The following is a 13,882-nucleotide window of genomic DNA, read 5'->3' as shown; positions in this document are numbered from 1 at the left end:
GAGAGATATACCATGTTCTTGGACTGGAAGAATCAACATTGTGAAAATGACTCTACTACCCAAAGCAATCTACAGATTGAATGCAATCCCTATCAAACTACCAATGGCATTCTTCACAGAACTAGAACAAAAAAATCTCACAATTTGTATGGAAACACAAAAGACCCCAAATAGCCAAAGCAATCTTTAGAAAGAAAAATGGAGCTGGAGGAATCAGGCTCCCTGACTTCAGACTATACTACAAAGCTACAGTAATCAAGACAGTATGATACCTGCACAAAAACAGAAATATAGATCAATGGAACAGGATAGAAAGCCCAGAGATAAACCTGTGCACATATGGTCACCTTATATTTCATAAAGGAGGCAAGAATACACAGTGAAGAAAAGACAGCCTTTTCAATAAGTGGTGCTGGGAAAACTGGACAGCTACATGTAAAAGAATGAAATTAGAACACTCCCTAACACCATACACAAAAATAAACTCAATCGGATAAAAGACCTAAATGTAAGACCAGACACCGTTAAACTCTTAGAGGAAAACATAGGCAGAACACTCCATGACATAAATCACAGCAAGATCCTTTTTTGACCCACCTCCTAGAGAAATGGAAATAAAAACAAAAATAAACAAATGGGACCTAATGAAACTTAAAAGCTTTTGCACAGCAAAGGAAACCATAAACAAGACCAAAAGACAACCCTCAGAATGGGAGAAAATATTTGCAAATGAAGCAACTGACAAAGGATTAATCTCCAAGATTTACAAGCAGCTCATGCAGCTCAATATCAAAAAAACAAACAACCTAATCCAAAAATGGGCAGAAGACCTAAATAGACATTTCTCCAAAGAAGATATACAGATTGCCAACAAACACATGAAAGAATGCTCAACATCATTAATCATTAGAGAAATGCAAATCAAAACTACAATGAGATATCATCTCACACTGGTCAGAATGGCCATCATCAAAAAATCTACAAACAACAAATGCTGGAGAGGGTGTGGAGAAAAGGGAATCCTCCTGCACTGTTGGTGGGAATGTAAATTGATACAGCCAGTATGGAGAACAGTATGGAGGTTCCTTAAAAAATTTTAAAAAGAACTACCATACGATCTAGCAATCCCACTACTGGGCATATACCCTGGGAAAGCCATAATTCAAAAATAGTCATGTACCACAATGTTCATTGCAGCTCTATTTACAATAGCCAGGACATGGAAGCAACCTAAGTGTCCATCAACAGATGAATGGATAAAGAAGATGTGGCACATATATACAATGGAATATTACTCAGCCATAAAAAGAAACAAAATGGAGTTATTTGTAGTGAGGTGGATGGACCTAGAGTCTGTCATACAGAGTGAAGTAAGTCAGAAAGAGAAAAACAAATACCATATGCTAACACATATATATGGAATCGAAGAAAAAAAAAAAGTCCTGAAAAACCTAGGGGCAAGATGGGAATAAAGATGCAGACCTACTGGAGAATGGACTTGAGGATATGGGGAGGGGGAAGGGTAAGCTGGGACAAAGTGAGAGAGTGGCATGGACATATATACACTACCAAATGTAAAATAGATAGCTAGTGGGAAGCAGCCGCATAGCACAGGGAGATCAGCTCGGTGCTTTGTGACCACCTAGAGGGTGGGATAGGGAGGGTGGGAGGGAGGGAGACGCAAGAAGGAAGAGATATGGCAATATATATATATATATATATATATATATATATATATATATATATATATATATATATATATATATATATATGTATAACTGATTCACTTTGTTATAAACCAGAAACTAACACACCATTGTAAAGCAATTGTACTCCAATAAAGATGTTAGAAAAAAAAAAAGAATGAAATTAATTAGCATCTCCTGAAAACAAAAAAATCCACCTGCCAACACAGGGGACACAGGTTCAAGCCCTGGTCCAGGAAGATCCCACATGCCACGGAGCAACTAAGCCCTTGCATCACAACTACTGAAGCCCATGCGCCTAGATCCTGTGCTCCACAACAAGAGAAGCCACTGCAATGAGAAGCCCACGCACCCCAACGAAGAGTAGCCCCTGCTTGCTGCAACTAGAGAAAGCCCGCGTGCAGCAGCGAAGACCCAATGCATGCAAAATAAATTAATTAATTAATTTAAGAAAATCCTATTAAAAAAATCTCAAATAGACAACCTAAGTTTATAAGGAATTAGAAAAAGAAAAAAAAAATGAAGACCAAAGTTATCAGAAAGAAAATGATAACAAAGATCTGAGTGGAAATAAATGAAATAGAGAATAAAAATAATAGAAAAGATCAATAAAACTAAGAGTTGGTTTTTTGAACAGATAAATAAAATTGACAAACAGTTAGACTTACTGAGATAAAAGGAAAGAGGACTTGAATAAATAAAATTATAAATGAAAGAGGAGATGCCACAACTGATACCACAGAAATACAAAGGATTATAAGACTACTATGAACAATTATACACCAACAAATTGGACAACCTAGAAAAAATGGATAAATTCCTAGAAACCCACAACTGACCAAGATGGAATCATGAAGAAATAGAAAATCTGAACAGACCAATAATGCGTTAAGTATTGAATCAATAATCAAAACCCTCCCAAATAAGATAATCCCAGGAGCAGATGGCTTCCCAAATAAATTCTATTAAACATTTAAAGGAGAATTAACACTAATCCTTCTGAGACTGTTGTGTACTGTTGGTGGGGATGTAAGTTGGTGCAGCCACTATGGAAAACATTGTGGAGGTTCCTCAAAAAATTTAAAAAAGAACTACCATATGATCCAGCATTCCAGTTCTGGGTATATGTCCAAAGAAAATGAAATAAGGATCATGAAGAGATCTCTCTTCCCTTGCCTCCCCAGTTTATTGTAGCGTTATTCACAATAGCCAAGATATGAAAACAACCTATGTGTTTATGGATGGATAAATGAATAAAGCAGAGGTATATATACAGTGGAATATTATTGCACCATGAAAAAAGGGAATCCTATTTGTGACAACAGAGATGGACCTTGAGGGCGTTATGCTAAGTGAAATGAGTCAGACAGGAAATGACAAATTATGATCTCCCTTATATGTGAGTCTGAAGATTCCAAAGTCATAGCAGCAATTATAGTAGTTCCCCGGGACTAGGGGATGGTAGAAATGGGGAAATGTTGGTCAAAGGGTAAAACCTTCCAGTTATAAGAGGAATGAGTTCGGGGGATATAGTATACAACTTGGTGACTATCGTTAACAGTACTGTTCTGTATACTTAAAAGTTGCTAAGAGAGTAGATCTTAAATGCTCTTACCATAACACCAACAATAACAAAATGGTAATTATGTGAGATGAAGGATGTGTTAATTGACCTTCTTGTGATAAAGTGTTCACAGTATATATGTATATAAAATCATCACACTGTACACCTTAAGCTTACATAATGTTACGTGTCAATTATATCTTAATAAAGCTGGAAAGGAATTCCCCACCCCCACCCCCCAAAAAGACCCCTAAGAGTTCTTTTTAATGTTGAGGTAAACAATTTGGGTAACAACTAGCAGTGCCCTTTATAGGGGCCGTATTTGGCACAGGCTTATATCACATCACAGCATAGCACACCAGATAAAGCAATGGGAAAATTAACATTAGTAATGACTGGTATTGAAAATCGTTATGGTATTCCATCCAGCAGGGAATTTTCTCTGGTCTTCTATTCCAGCTTTACTGTCTGACTATATTTCAAGAACCTCTAACATCCCCCTTCTTCTCTCCTCCTTAGTTCTAAGTCCTTATCTTCCAAACTGCAAAGTTTTCTTTTTCAGTATAATTGGGAGAACATTTATCTATCTTTTCACGCAATGCTAGAACATCAGCTTCAAACTCAACTGCTACAGAGACAAAATCAATAATCTAAATAAGTGAAGTGGGCCAGGTGTGAGGTAGAAGGGAGAAGAGACTGTGGCAGATTAGAGGGTTTGTACCTCATCCAAGGGGAAAAGAGCTTACTCAACTCTGGGAACAGTGAAATTTCAGAACACAGGCCAGGTGGCCACATTTCCTAGCTTTTACAGGGGAGCCGAAAGTTTAGATTCTTAGGTTAACTTCCCTTAAGTGTTAGAAAGTGATTCACATTTTTTCAAAACAATATGACAGCAAACAATGTACTTTTGTTGGCTGCCCCTGGGGCAGCAGCTCTTTTGCTTGTCTGAAGTTGGCTTTAGAACACCCAGGAATTGCCCATGGGGACTCTGCTTCAAAACTTTTCAATTTGGACATTCTATTAATCGAGGCTTTTTTCTCTCTCACTGATTGTTGCCATCCACTTCCCAGAGATATGGTAACGCCCTGATTCTGCAGTGTACTTGATAGTTTCCTAAGAGCTTTTGTACATATTTGCTTATTAACCTTTAATAATAACTCCTGATATTTGGCAGAGCTAACATTATCTTTACTTTAAAGATGAGGAAACTGAGGTTCAGAAGGTTTAAATTCCTCTCCTCAATATTATAATAAAAATGAGGTGGAGGTGAATTAAGGATTCCTATCTTCTGATACCTTGCTCAGGGCACTTCCTATTCACTTCAGTCTTTTGAGAACTGTGAATTGTTTAAATATATAATAGATGGTGAAATCTCAGCACTTAAGCCCTCAAGAAGTACTTGAAAATCATTAAAAACTAATTTCAGTTTCTTGAGAAGTAGGCATTATTGTGCTGTTTTACAAAAAGAAGAAAGAGATTCAGGCTCATTCACCGTGGGAATGTTGTCAGTTCTAAATTGTATTTCTTGTCTTTGTATTTCCCAGTTTGATACTCCACTGACTAGAATTTTATATGTTCATTGTTATTCTCTGCTGTGATTCTAGATGTAGCATCTTTCTTGACATGAGAAATCATTTTAAGCACATAGTGAGTGACTAGTGCATAGTAGCAATTGTCAATGAACCAGAGAAGAAAAATTAAAAATCTTCACATGTGATAATTATGAGAGGAATGCATGATCTACAACAAATAATGTGAATATTCATAAGAATTTTAAAATAAAATTAATGAGTGCATATGGTAAAAAGCAAACAAACAGACACCAAGGGATGTAGAAGAGATGTCTTAGTCTGTGTTTACCTTGTCGATCGGTTCTGAGATAAGGGCCTCCGGGAAGGTACTTTATTTGGAAGGTGATGGTGCAGAGAAGAGAGAGAGTGGGAAAAATTAAAAAGGAAAGAAGAAAAGTTATTGCTAAGGGGTGTTATTGAGTTTGTCTCAACCATGGGCAACTGCCGCTCGATCACACAAAGATCTTAGGAGTGTGTAGAATGCTTCTCAGGATGAGCTGCCCAAGGATGGCCTGGAGAAGCATTTGACCATCGAATTCCAAACTCTGCAGGGTGCACATTGATGCATGGGAGGGCTTTCCACTGGTATGGCGCCCTGCAGCAGCACCATAAGATGCCCTGGAGTATAGGGAGAAAACCATTGGAGGTGGTGTGCACTTGGTTAAGGAACCATCAGTGTGAAATGAGTTGAGGTCTGTACAAAATGATCACTATGGCCATGGCTGGAAACAAAGGTAAGGCCAAGAATCTGTTAGGCTATGCACAAGAGGGCTCTGATGCAGTAGCTTAAAAATAAGAGCAACAGTGTCCCATTTGTCTATTTTGGTCTTCAAAACTCTTTCTTAGTTTGTCACCTTTATGCACTATTTCCACTCCTTACTCTAACTTGTTATTATTTTCAGTTATTTTATTGATTATGCTGTAGTTTTAAATAATATACTCAAAAGCATGTTTTCTTATTTTATGACATTTCAACAGTTTATTTTGACTTCTTAGTAAGTTGAGATTTTTTTTCCTCTACTATTGCCTTCATATATCTCGTCCAATTTGCCTCTAGTAGTTGACAGCTATACCTTTTATTTTTTTATAGTATCAAGGATGATGGCCTTTAAATTTTGTGTCTTAATTAAGTTGTCTATGCGTTCTCTATAGTTTGATTCTGAAAGTTGATAATAAATGGCATTTAACTATTTTCCTATATAAATGTTATTCTATGCAATACTGAGTGATATGCTAGGATTATATTTTTCTCAATTGATCCAAAATCATGACCCTTGTACAATTTGAAAAATATTGTTTCTAGCCATACGGTGCAAATGAGTTACCTTTCTTACACACCATGAGAACCTGAAAATCACGCCATGTATTCTTCACTATATGTGTGTGTGTTTGCACATGCTCCCATGTGGATTTCCCTGAAGTTTCTAATTGCCTTTCATTTCTTCTTGTTGAAAGAAAAATAATACCTATTCACCATATCGCTTCTAGTCTCTTACTCATTCTATCTACAGAATAGTATTTATCCCAAGTTTTTTTTTTTTTGAAGATTTTTTTTTGGTGCTCTTTTCTTGATATAATTTTGACCAGTTGTGTTTTGTACTTTTATTCCACTTTGAAGATTGTGAGATTATATTCACTGCACTTCTACGTAAGTTCTAGCATTTCTTGGATCTCACATTTTCTCTTTCTTGATTTTGACTGAGTTTGCTTGTTTCAATATGTTTTCAGGTAACTCAGAAACAGTCTTGGCAAGAACACTTACGAGTCTTTATACATCTAAAAATGCCTTTGCAATCATATTTGATTGATAGTATAACTGGTCTGGAAATCTAGTTCAAAATAATTTTCCTTGGTTCTTTGAAAGTACTGACCCATTGTCTTCTTGCATAAAGTTTTCTAAATAAGAAGTCTAACACCACCCCAGTTCTTAGTTTGTTTGATTTGTTTTATATGCAATCTCTTCTCCCAGATTCTACCCTGGAAACTTTTAGGATCTTCTATTTCTTTACCCTTGAATTTCTGACATTTAAAACAAAACCTCTTCTAATTCATGGCCTAAGAGCCACTTTTCATAATAAGGTAATTGTTCATGAAACTATTTTTTGATTTTTGCTTGAAAACTCACTTTTATATGAACTAGAATCCATCATGGCCTGCATCCTATGTTCTCCTGATTTAGATCCCATCTTACAAATGACACAGAGCCACGGGAATTTCTGGACTTGGTTGGTGCTGTGAAGCCATCGTAGTCCTTATGTCAGGATATTCGATGCTTACTGTTGGAATGGCTTTGTCAGTTGAAGACTGGATAACTTTTATCCTTGAATTAGTTTTTTTTTTTGGATACTTTCATTCAACATATGAATACTACAGTGCTACATTGGAGAAGGCAAGCACGGCATTATGCTGTGAATGTGCAGAATGAACCTCCAACATAGCCCAGGCTGCAGGAGGCAGAACCAGTGGCTATCCATTATTATGTGGCTAGCTAGGCCTCAAATGTATCATAATTTTATTTATTCTTCTCAAACCTGGAATAAATTTTAGTTTTTAATCTAAAAACAAAAGGTGTGTGTCTGTCTTCATTGAAACTGCTTGGTACTCAGAAGGCCCCTTTCGTCTAACATTTATGACTTTCAAGGGTTCTGGGACATTTTCTTTCTTTTTTTTCATAAAAATAAGAGCCAACATTCACACAGAAAGTCTTCGCTTTCTCTAGTTGATTTAGTCCACCTGTTTAGAGAGGATTTCTCTGATATATTTGCTTAGACTGAAAATTACCACCATGGTTACTGTTGCTCTGTATACAGGGAGGAAAGGAGAATGGTGTAGGCTCTTCAGCTTTAGCCTACCTCTCTTAATACCTGCGTCTGAGCTTGGGGACCCTAGGGAAAAGCAAGGGGACTATAAGCTACTCCTATTGCAGCCTCCAACCTAGCCACATTCCTAACTCCCTTCGCTCTCTTCTCAGCAGTTAACATGCTTTTCCTCAATTTCTATCTTCCAGAAATTTGTTGAACTCTCTAGAATGTTATGGTCTACTTCCCCAAGCTAATCTCCACTTGCTTGGTTTAATTCCCTCTTATATTCCTTTGAGGTTATTCTTATGGCCTCTCCTGAGGAAGCTTCAGTGATGTCTATTTTTATTTTTGTCTAAATTTTTTAATACAAAGCTAATCCCTTTTTCCCCTGTACTTAACTTTATCCTGGAAAACACTGATTTCACAGGAGTTTTCACCGTAGTCTTGATAATAGAGATATTGGTATTCACTCCTGAGAGAGAAATAGATGTGATGCTTTTGAAAATAACCAGTATCTAATTGTTCCTTTTTTTTCATGCAAATAGTAGCAAAATACTTTTCACACCTCCTTCAAAAGATTTGATATCCTTTTAGTGCATGGGAAAATTTTTGATTTATGAGCTCAGCGTACAAGGAGAGAAAAATGTAAAATTAAGCGGTAATGTTTTACAAAAGTTATTGTTTTGTGCTAAGCCTGTTTTTCTGTCAGCTAGGAGTCTTGTGTAGATAATAAATCCCCATCAGTGATTTAGCATGTATAAAACACATCAATCCTTTTTATTATATTTTTTGAGCCTTGACATTTATGATAATTCCCCACATCTACTTAAAACTCTTTCTCTTATGATTGCATTATTAAAGTGGATAATATTTTAATATTATTTTTAAAATAATAAAAAATATTATTTTTTATTATTAGTGGATATTTTTTGCCCTTGTTGGCTTATCTCATTAGCATGTGTTGTTAATATATTTTCACGGTAATCACCATTTTGGAATATGCACGCAACATGGATTTCCTAGTTTTAAAAGGTGTGACGATAAAGGCAGTAGCTTTCACCCCTCCCATCTCTAATCCTTATCCCCTTGAAAGACTACAAAAGACATTTTGATTTCTTGTCCCTTGGGTCAACTGAATAATGGCAAGGATAATATGCCTCCCTACCATGTGTCCACAGTTGGTCCTAGAAGGAAGAAGAAATGATGGGAACATATTTTTACAGGATCCTCATTTTCAGTGCCTCTGTTGTCCGTCAAACTGTGTCCTGATTCCTGGACTTAAGAAAGCACAGTATCCTAAGTGATATTTGTACTTAAGGGGAAAATCTCATGTTTTACCATCCTCTCTTAGAATGACAGTTTAACGTGAAAGAATAATTTAAGAAGGGATCATTTTTGAGTTTCTAATTATTAAGTAAAATGATAAGGTAGACTCCTATTAGGTTAGTGTCCAAGTAATTAGAACGGCTCCCTCCTTCTCCATTCATAAACTCATATATATGAAGCAGCAGCAAATGCTCTTGCTATCATTAAAGATGAACACGAATCACCAGAAGATGTTGACGTGCCTTCTGAATTGTCAAAAAAACTGCTAATGAATACCTATGTGATTTTACCATTGTATTTGTATTGTGAAGCACTACATTATTTGCTGTCCATTATCAATTTTCAGTATGCTTGGCATTTATCAGTTCACCCAAATGTAATGAATCAGAACTAAATTTTAATGCATCTTCTTTGTTTCCTCCGTACAGTGTTTTTGTTGTTAGTGGTTTCTGTTGTTGTTCCATTGGAAATCTTGGATTAGTTTTAAGTAACACAAATTATAGAGAATAATTTCATCATGTTACATAGATTTGAACTATAATTCTATTAGAGTATTTGAAGAATCAGATTTAAAAAATAATGATCTATATGTTATATAAGGATGAGAATAACTCTAATTTAAGATATTAGCCTTGTTGGTTTGATAATATTTAATAATTATGTTCATCATGATATTTCTCATTCTTGCAAAAGTCCACAGCATATGTAAAACTTTCTAATTTACTGGTCTTAAAAGCAAGATGGGAAAAGTGAGAGAGGCAGACTAAGTAGTCATTGAACAAATTTCTATTGAAGGCCTATTCTGTTCTAGGCACTCTGTTAGGTACAGGAAATATAATGGCAAAAACTGTATCTTGCTTTCAAAAACTTACAGTTCAGTGGAGCAGACAAATGAAATAAAAGTAGGAAAATAAGAATAATCACAAAATTGTAAATGAAATAAAGAAAACAAACAAGGGTTAATAGTTACTAAAGTAGTGATGGTGCAAACTGATTTAAATAGAGTGGTCTGGGAAAAGCTGTCTAAAGAAATTATATTTAAGCTGAGAAATGAAGACTGAGAAGGAGTTAGCCATTCCAGAGGCATATGCAAAGGCTGGGAGGCAGGACTGAGTTTGAAATTTTAGTGGACTTATCAGAAGCTGTTTTGGCCAGTACCCATGAGCAAAGGAGGAGAAGAGGGCATAACACCGTAACAGAGAGCAGGGAATTCATGAAGAAGCTGAATATACAATGGCCAGATCATAGTTAAAAATAAAACTTTGACGTCACAACCTGCAGCAATCTGCCCAGAAAACCAAACTCTTATCTATAATAAACAATCCAGGAAGCCAGCCTGGTATAAATCAGACTTGCAGGAAGCCAGATTGCTATCTCCAGTGACAGTCCAGAAGCTAAATGATAACTCCTGAAATAATCAGCCCCAAATGGCCAGGACTTGATTAATAACTGACAGCTTTTTTTTTTTTAATTCCCTATTCCAATCAAGCACCAACCAGAGAAAGCCAAATATGCACCCCTAACCAATTGCATAGGATGCTTCTCTTTTAGTAAGACTGCCTGTAGCTTTCCCATGCTCGCAGCCTTCAACAAGACGTCAAAGCCTTCCCTTGTTCTGCTATGAAACTTTCCCACTCCTCTGCCCGTTTGAGTCTCTGCCAAAATGCAGGTGATGGTGCCTGACTCCCTTGCTATAGCAGCTCAGAATTAATCGCCTTATTTGTCTCATTTGGTTGGTCTTTGTTTATTTCAACACTTAGAGGTGAGAGTAAGGAGTGGGAAGTTTGTTCTAAGTGCAGTGGGAAGCCCTGGAAAGACTTTAAGCAGGAGAGTGACATGATCTGAATGACATCTTGAGAGCATTTGTGCAGATATGTTCAGAACAGATTGTATTGGGGCAGTAGAAGGAATGGAGGTGAATGTAGTGGTTTGGGTAAGAGGGGATGTGGTGAAGACTGACGGTAGCAGTAGAAATGGAGAAAATTGCATGGGTAGACACAAAAGAATACAAGCTGTATGATTCCATTTATACGAAATCCAAGTCCAGGCAGGAGCACTCTACGGTAATAAAAATCAGCAAGTTGATACCTCTGAGGTGGTGGTGGTGATAATTGATTAGAAAGAGGGATGAGGGAAATTTCTGGGAGCAATGATGGTTATGTTTTATATGTTGATTTAAGCTTTTGGTATATTGGTGTATAAAAATGGCAAAAGTCATTGAGCTGTGCATTTTTATTGTATATGAAATAGTCTATTATAATAATAGGACACTATAAACTGAAAGTAGATTTGGAAAAGAAAAGATGATTTTTATGGGGAAAATGCTTGCTATATACTGTCAAATAAGAGAGCTACAAATCTGAATATACAGTATGACCTATCCTAGTCCATGTAAAATGGATGGAAAGAACAGGACTAGAGGAAATGTGCTGTGATGTTAATTGTGATTAACATTGTTGCTGGTAGGATTATGGATGATTTTTAGTAAACATGATTATTTTAGGTAGCTGATCAGTTAAGTTAAAGCAGAGAATCAAAAGAAAAATACATACCCTAAATATTATATTTTATTTAAGCTTTCAACCAGTAAATGTTTATTTATGTATTTCCTGGATTTTTCTTGAAAGGTACAGGCTTTTTTTTTTTTAAGTTCTGCTAATTGGAGTTCCTTTTTTTTTTTTTTTCTTATAAAATCTATTTTGTTTTGGCTTCTTTAACAAGGATTTAAGAGGTTTGGAAACAATCTGAATGCAGATTATTATGATTAAAAAAAGTTATTATATCCACACTTAATTCAACAGCAAATTTTAATTACTTATCTTTATCAAATCTTTCCATAGAATTCAAATTATTTTTACAGACTCAGTAGCTCTCCTTTCATACTCATATTTTCTTGGTTTATGTGACGTTTAATTACACTCCATAAACACATTAATAGGTACAACTCACATAAACAAGTTTGTGAATAAATAACCTTATTCTGGTGAGCATACAATCAACCAGTGAGAGGAGACATTGCAAATATGTCAGAGAAAGACTCACCAGCCATAGGCAAACTCATTGTCCCCTGGGCTTCCATCAGAATACAGAGAAAATGGAGAGTGTTGATTAATCTAGCAAGTCTGTTAAGTGGATATCAGTTAAGAAAACTTATTCTACTCCAATTTCCTGCAATGATCATATAATTTTCTAATCAGGAAAAGCAGGCATTTACCTTATTTAAAGCTAATATTGGGCTTCCCTGGTGGCGCAGTGGTTGAGAATCTGCCTGCTAATGCAGGGAACATGGATTCGAGCCCTGGTCTGGGAAGATCCCACATGCCGCGGAGCAACTAGGCCCGTGAGCCACAACTACTGAGCCTGCGCGTCTGGAGCCTGTGCTCCGCAACAAGAGAGGCCGCGATAGTGAGAGGCCCGCGCACCGCGATGAAGAGTGGCCCCCGCTTGCCACAACTAGAGAAAGCCCTTGCACAGAAACAAAGACCCAACACAGCCAAAAATAAATCAATAAATTAAAGGTATCCTTTAAAAAAAAAAAAAAAGCTAATATTATTAGCAACAAAGTTAATAATACAAGTAAACACCATTTAAAAAATGATTATTTGAATGAAGTTTGTAAATTTTGAAACTTTGTGAGATCACTGCATGTTCTTAGGACTCATTTGACATATGTTTGCCTCTGAATTTTGGGAAAGGGAGACACATAAAGAAGAATGTTGGTAAATTCTTTAGAACCTGAGTTGAGATTCTGAAAGGACAGGATGTTGGGGATCTACAGTAAAGACAGCTTTGAGATGATGGCTTTTAGGAAATATGAAAACATATCCTTAGCCCAGGGATAGTGTGTGAACATGTACCTGGCTTGGACCACAGCAGAAAGATGTGCTAGGAAATGAGTAATAATCCATGGTAGAAAGTGCATGGGTTTTGGGACCTGCCAGCTGGGGCTTGGCCTCCAGCTCTTCTACTTTGCTTTGTCATGGACTTTGAGAACTTCACTTTATGAGCCTAAATCCTGACCTGTAGATTTCAAGTATAATTATCCAACTTAGAGTTGCTGTTGTAAGGCTAAAATGAGATAATTTATCTAAAAGTTTAGAAAAATGTTCAATGCACTGGAAATGTTTAAAAAAGAAAACATTCTCATCCCCAAATCCTACTCCATCCTAAATGTCCCTCAACAGTGCTCAAGCAAATGGGTGGCCTTAAGTATTTTATTTGTACCTCTTACATGAGGCTATCCTCCATGTGTCCCTGAGAAATACAGGTGAATTTTCTCATTGCTTTAACTTTTGAAAACAGGAATTTTTGAGGCGGTGAGGGAAACCAGACAGCGTGCACATCTGTTTCCTTTCTCTCCTCTTGTTTACTGATCAGCTCAGTGTGCTACTGAGGTTTCTGCCTCCCCCAAGCCCTAAAACTCTCCATCGCCCAAGTAGCATTTAATGGCTTCCTATTACTAGCTCCTGTGGACACTTTTAGTGCTTATCTTATTTTCCTCTAAGGACATTTGAGGCTTTTGATTACCCTTATCTTCTTGACACTCTCTGTTCTTTGGCTTCCATAACAACTCTTCTGCTTTACTTCCTGCTCTCTCGTGGCCAAATTTTAATCTCCATTTATTGACAATGCTTTCTTGACCCATTTCATTAATACTGTTATTTGCCAAGCTTCTTGTCTAACTCTGACATGTTCTTTTCCTGAATGAGCTTACCTGTTCCCATAGCTTTAGCAACCACATGATTTCTGATAGCACCCAAAGCTTGGTGTGAACTAGAGATTAACTTTAGAATTTAAGATCCTTATATCTTCCTGCCTACTGAAATTCATAACATAGATGTTTCATTAAATAAATTAAAACACATTCTCATTTCTCAGCTCCATCTCTATCTACCCACTTTATGAAAATAGTAC

This window comes from Eschrichtius robustus, chromosome 2 (genome assembly GCF_028021215.1).
Source record: "Eschrichtius robustus isolate mEscRob2 chromosome 2, mEscRob2.pri, whole genome shotgun sequence".
NCBI lineage: Eukaryota > Metazoa > Chordata > Mammalia > Artiodactyla > Eschrichtiidae > Eschrichtius > Eschrichtius robustus.
Note: the sequence above shows the minus strand (reverse complement) of the source record.